A 7,293-nucleotide genomic window follows, 5' to 3' on the forward strand; every position below is an offset into this window, starting at 1 on the left:
GTAAACAGCAACAAGGATAAGGAGAAGCAAATGGAGAAGAGATGATATGAGATACTTTTGCTTTTGAAGAAGTAACTTTCCACAGGCTTATTCTTGAATTGGGCTGGAGGGTATTCTGGTTTCCTCCAGAGTATAAGGCCGACTCAAGAATTTGAAGGTCAAAACAAGTCCATCAAATCTAGAGTACGTTCGACCCTGATGATATGGGATACTTTTGCTGTTGACAAAGTAGTGGATGTATCGGCACGTGTTTTGTTACGCTTGTCTCCACATGATTCCTTGTATTCTTCTCACTTGCCCTATCTGTTTCTCAGGCAGATGTGGTATCTTCTCTGGAAGCATAAGATGTTGAAGATGAGTACTCGAGAGCAATGCCAGGTAAGTAATCAGGCAAGGGGTTCCAGGCAATCAGTTCCTGACTGGAAGCTTGATTCCAAGTGCTGACTGATTGCTCTCTTTCTCCTTATCTTGTAGGTAAAAACAAGGCCAAAGGAAAAGATAGGGAAAAAGCATGATATGTGATACTCTTGCTTTTAACCCTGATGATATGAGATACTCTTGCTCTGGTGTGTCTTGTTTGCAGAGGTATTATTGGGAGGAAAAGAAGCTGAGTATTTCGAGAGACTCTGCTGAGAGTGCCCTCTCGGATGTGAAGAAAAGTTGAGCATTTTTTTTTATATTTGCAAGTTTACCTGGTTGTGGAGGATGAAGGTTGACATATATAGGAGTCTTCCTAACAACAAGTAGTAGTGTTATTCCTTTACCCTTCTTGGTTATAGCGATGTAGTGGGAGCTGCAAGCTTCACGTATTTTAACTTTGTTAGAGCACTTTGAAAAAGTGGTCTGTGGTATCTGGAAAGCTGATGTTGTGTGTGAAGATTGCAGACAAGCTTTATCCAAGGAAATTTGGCCCTCGAAGTTCGGAGAGCGGTGCCTCTTCAATTTTCGAACAAGCAATCCTGTTGGGGATCTGGCTCTCGAGATTCAGAGAACAGTGCCTCTTCGATTTTTGAGAAAGCAATCCTGTTAGGAGTCTAACTCTTGAGATTCGGAGAGCAGTGTCTCTTCGATTTTTGAGAAAGGAATCCTGTTGGGAGTCTGACTCTTAAGATTCAGAGAGCAGTGTCTCTTCGATTTTTTAGAAAGTAATCCTGTTGGAAGTCTGGCTCTCGAGATTCGGAGAGCGGCGTCTCTTTAATTTTTGAGCAAGCAATCTTGTTGGGAGTGTTTTCTCGAATGTGAGTAAAGGTTGGGCATTTTTGCCAGTCTGCCTTACCACGGATCACGGAGGTTGACATACATTGGGACTTTCTAGTTATCAAGCAGTGGTGATGTTCCTTTACCCTTGTGGGTAATAGTAGGGTAGCTGGACCTTCAAAATTTATGTGTCTAAACTTTGTCAGAGATCTTTGGCAAAGTTATCTGTGGTACCCGAGGAGCTGATGTTGGGTGTGGAAAGTGGTGCCTCTTCGGAATCCGGAGAGTGGTGCCTCTTCGATTTTTGAACCAACGGCCCTGTTGCCCTTTCTTTTATAAGGGCACCAATTGTGTGCAAGAAGTACATTCAGAGAGTTATTGCTTGTAGGAATTTTCCCCTTACTTCAGAGATTTATTGCACCTCATTTCTCCTTCATCATTTCTGAGAATGTCTGGCCCATCCGATTGTCGTTTTGACTTGAACTTTGGTGAAGAGGCAGCCATGCCTTCTCAAGACAACATATGGCGCCCATTCTTCTTATCCCTTACTGGTCCTCTTACCGTTGGGGACTCTGTGATGAATAATGATATGACCGCTACGGTGGTGGCCATGAACCTTCTCACTCCCAAAGATAACATACTACTTTCCAAACGGTCTGATGAGTTGGCTGTTAAGGATTCTCTGGCTCTCAGTGTTCAGTGTGCAGGTTCTGTGTCTAATATGGCCCAACCCTTATTTGCTCGAACTCGCCAAGTTGAATCATTGGCAGCTGAAGTGATAAGTCTCAAACAGGAGATCAGAGGGCTCAAACATGAGAATAAATAGTTGCATAGGCTCGCACATGACTATGCTACAAATATGAAGAGGAAGCTCGACTAGCTGCAGGAATCTGATGGTCAGATTTTACTTGATCATCAGAGGTTTATGGGTTTGTTCTAAAGGCATTTATTGCCTTCGTCTTCTGGGGTTGTATCGCGTAATGAAACTCCAAATGATCAACCTTCGGTGCCTCCTCTTTCTGGGGTTCTGCCTAGTACTGAGGCTCCGAATAATCACCCTTTGGTGCCTTCTCTTTTTGGGGCTCTGCCGACTGCTGAGACTTTTCCTGAGCAACCTTTGTGAAGGCTCCCTCTTGTTTGTTTATTTTGATTCATGTATATGTACATATTTGTAACTTATTGGAGATATCAATAAATAAGCTTTGCTTCATTTCAACGTATTGTGTTAAATACACCAAGACCTTCTTCACTAAGTTCTTTGAATTTTTCCTTTTGTTGAATCTTGTATGTTGAAGCTTTGTGAGTGAAACATGTAGGTTGAGGTAGTGCTCCCTTAATTTCCCGAGTGAGGAAAACTTCTTGGTTGGAGACTTGAAAAAATCCAAGTGACTGAGTGGTTGTGAGACTTCTGAGTATCAAGGTGCAGTAGCATATTGTAGGAGTCCCCCAAGTTTCCGGTCGAGGGAGTTGACGAAGGAGGTGTCTTGCTAGTAGCCAAGTTTCCAAAGTAACAAAACTTCACCATTTTCCTTTCTAAGTGGTAGCCCAAAACTCCCCCTTCATATATAGTGTTATGAAAGTTGTTAGGCCCAAAGACGAGGAGGCCTAGGCAATTTTTGTTTGTTTTGAATTTTCGAATTTTCGAATTTCTGAATTTTTGAATTTTTGAATTTTAGAAAAAAAAAAAAAAAATATATATATATATATATATATATATATATATATTAAGCTTTATAGGTGAAGCTTTGTAGGTGAAGCTTTTAGGTTGAAGCTTTGTTGGATACCATGAATTGATTTTGCTTCACACTATCTTGATCAAGATAGTGTGAAGCTTTTGTGTTGAAGCTTTGTAGGTAAAGCTTTGTAGGTGAAGCTTTTGTAGGTGAAGCTTTTGTGATGGGTGAAGCTTTTGTTGGTGAAGTTTTTGTGGTGGGGGAAACTTTTATGGGTGAAGCTTTTGTGGTGGGGGAAGCTTTTGTGGGTGAAACTTTTGTGGTGGGGGAAGCTTTTGTGGGTGAAGCTTTTGTTGGTGAAGCTTTTATGGGTGAAGCTTTTGTGGTGGGTGAAGCTTTTGTGGGTGAAGCTTTTGTAGGTGAAGCTTTTGTGGTGGGTGAAGCTTTTATGGGTGAATTTATGGGTGAAGCTATTGTGGGTGATATTCAGTATATGAATTAGTATATGATGAATATTATATAATTGTGGTGCTGTGGACGCTCAATTAAGCTCAGGTGAGTTTATGATTTGTAAATGTGAATAATGGTTGTGATTAATTGAGAAACATAGAGCTCATAAACTTGCACCCCGAGTGATTGTGATTTAGCCAGAGATAAGGTACATGCCTGTTTATAATGTCACATCCCGCACCCTATGCTCACATTGGATCCAATTTAGGTGCACAATCTTGTCATACAAACCCTTATAGGTGGTTCTGACTCGTAAGTGACTAGTGATTTATCGCTTAGCTATCATGAGAGTGTAGCACTGAGCATAAGTATATTACACCCAGTCCTGTCGTACAGACCATTATAGTGGTTCCGACTCGTGTGCAGTGTAGTGCGGTATAGATCATTTGTAGTGACTCCGGCTAGATTGACTAATGAACTATGAATTCAGCCGTACAGACTTCTGCAGGGGTTTTGGCTAATATATTATTTTCCATGAATCTATTTTTACCTGAGTTACTTATTCTGTTTTATATTTGGCATGACATACTTATGATTATGAATATGTGAAGCATGACTTGAAAATATATATAGATGTAGATATTTACATTCTATTTCTGGGAAAATTTATACATGTTTTACGGCGAGGGGTTAGAGCATTTTAATGATGAAACATTTGTTTTTGCCCACTCACATTTTCTGTTTTGCGCCCCTCCAGGTTTTAGGTAGACGTGCGGTTGGTGGCATTGAGGATTTTTGTGGTTCTGACAGAATAAAATATTCGTAGGATATCTTCTGGTACTGTATAACTAGTACTTGTCCTACTGGACTGCACCTAGACTTTCTATGCTCTGATTAGGAGTATTTACACTTGTATCTCACTCCTAGTACTTCCTATTTATTAGTACACATTAGTAGCTTTCGGTTTTTATTTGTTCATATATTTCTTATCTTTATTGCTTCCGCACTGTGCACATGGCTACGTCACCCTCATGTGACGGCCAGCATGCCTCGATCTCGGTCGGGGTGTGTCAACTTATGTTACCGAAAAATAATTTAGGTTCCTAATTTTTACTGAAGTGATAATTCAGAGACTAAATTGACAGCTGACCCTGTAAATTATATTTCATATTGTCAAATTTTCAATATGAGTTTTTTTTGTATTGTTTAATTAGAGCAAGAAGCTATGTATTAATGTGCAGACCCATGAAACTCTATATGGATATTTTGATATAGACCAGTTAATGGTGCAAAATAATATAAAAACCTAGTTTTTAATTGTGATGTTTATGCGCATTCTGCCCCTAAATTAAATTAAGAGTAAATTACATAAAACTACCTCATTATTGAGTCAACCACATTTCCATACTTCATCTTTAAAACATTTCATTGTCATATCTTATTTTACGAATTTGTTTAATGTCATACATTTCGTCAGTTTGTCTGTCAATTCCTCCGTTAAATGCTGATGTGGCTTGAGGCGGGACCCACTATCTATTAAAAAAATTAATTAAATATTAAAAACTAAAAAAATAAAATTATTTAATAATTTTTTTTAAATGGTGGACCCACCCCTACAATCCCTTATCCAGTTCTTCCCGTGTCCCCCCAACCAGGGAGGCTTCCGGTGGTGCACTTTGCGGCAGGAGGAGAGGTGACGATGGCGGACGCGGCACTGATGATGCAGCCCCCATTATTCCCAGAACCACCTCCCTTGCCGCTTCCACCGCCGCCGCCTTGGCCAAGGGCGACTTCTTTTTCTCAAACCCTAGGGCCTTCTTCACAACAGGTGGGTTCCTCTATGGACGCCCCTCGGCTAGGGCTTGAATCTGATCTCGGTACATGCTGGCGATGTTGGTGTTGTACTTGGTGACGATATTCGTCTTCTTAGGAATGCCGTAGCTGGAGAAGAAGGCGTTGAACTACTTGTTGCCGCCGACCTCTATTTTCTTGATCTGGATCTAAGACCACAAATCCATGGTCATGGATCGGACGAACGAGATGTGGACGTTGAGCCTGCGATGCTTGCCGGAGCACTATAAGCACATGAAGATGCCATACGAAACCGAAGCCCACTGCAGGTTCTTTTAGGAGTAGTCCATGCAGATCTTGTTCCACGGCTGCGATTGCAGGTCCCGGAGTTGTTGAGATGCTGCCATTTTTTTCTCAAAGTCCGATCAAGGTCCGATTTGAATCGAATTGTACAAAAAATAGAATCAAAATTTGGAAAAATTAAAATCGAAAGAAAAAAATAATTGGAGAATGAATTGAAATGGGGAGGTGGGAGGAATGTGGGGGAGGAATAAATTGTGTAGGCAGTGATGCACTATCGGGACCCGTATGTGTTGGCGAAGGTGACCTGCGGGTTGGGGGAGGCGATGGTGGGGTTGATTTGAAGGATGAGAATGTGGAGAGGTTTGCGAATCGGTCTGAGTGATGGAGTTAAGGGACTGTTTGGGTGGATTGGTGGGTTTAAGTGACTGTTTGGATGGGTTGTAAGCGTGGAGATAGAGGAAAAGATGGCGGTGGTAGGGTTGTGATGGAAGGTTGGGTGGTGAAGGAAGGTTATGGGTGGGCTCCCCGTTTAAAAAAAATTATTAAATTTTTTTATTTTTTATTTTTTAATATTTAATTAATTTTTTAATAGAGAATGGGTTCAGCCTTAAGCCACATCAGCATTTAACGAAGGAATTGACAGACAAACTGACAGAAGGTATGACATTGCAATAAATTCGTAAAATAAGGTATGATATTGAAATGTTTTAAAGATGGGGTATGAAACAGTGGTTGACCCCATAGTTGAGATAATTTTATATAATTTACCCTTAAATTAAAAGAATAAAAAAAAGTTAAACAAATGATAGTATTTACATTAAGAGGATAGAAAAATGAATTAAGCCTTACAATGAGCCTGCCCATAATAATGTGGTACAACTTTACCTTTGGTGAGAATCAAATCTAAAATATCTTACTTACAAGTGAAGCGGAATATCGTTAAACCATTATACTACGTGAATTAAAAGAAGAATTAATTAAATCCCTAGTTTATGCATTTTTTTTTGTTTTAAATTGATTTTTAAAATTTTAATCATTTCTTTGTAAACCACACTTTCAATCACCCCCATGCACCTGTCAAAGGTACAAGCATAGATATATATAATACAATTGTCTACCTATAACGAGGAGATTAATTGTTATCAATTTATGACAAAGAAATAAAACATTATATATTTATGACGGTGATATAAACGATTATTTACTTATAAAGAAAATTGATATCATTATCTACCTATAACAATTAAATATAAAACACAATTTGTACGTATTGAAATGAAAGAAAATAGAGAATAACTAAATACATGCTAAATAGGTCACTTAGTATTATGGCCTAATGATAATTTTTTTATTTGTAAGTAAGAAATCTTAAGTTCGATTCTTTTTAAAAGCAAATTTGAATCACATTATTGTGACTTGCTTTTTGAGGTTTAACCCATACTCCCACTTAAACTTGACATTCGTGTTGTGCTTCTCGTGTTCGTGTCGTTTTCGTATCATACCCGATAGCTTAACGGGCCGTGTCGTGTAATACCCGTTAAAGTACACGGGTAATATGACCCAACCCAAAATCAACCCATTAATATTATCAGGTAATATGACCCGACCCGTTACCCGTTAAGAAAAATATATTTTAAATCAATAAAAATGAAAATGAAAAACATAATTTGACCCAAAAAAATGTAAAACATAATACTAAATTAGTATATACATACTAAATTTCGAAGTTGACCCCTTTATGAAAGTTGTAAAGCTTTTCATTACGAGTGATTACATTTTTCACACTTCTACAATAATTATTATTAATTTTATTAATTTTGCACTCAAATAAAAAGCATTGTTCATGAGATTTGGAGGGTTTTAAAAATCTAAACGACCA

Source organism: Malus domestica, chromosome 05 (assembly GCF_042453785.1).
Source record: "Malus domestica chromosome 05, GDT2T_hap1".
NCBI classification, from domain to species: domain Eukaryota; kingdom Viridiplantae; phylum Streptophyta; class Magnoliopsida; order Rosales; family Rosaceae; genus Malus; species Malus domestica.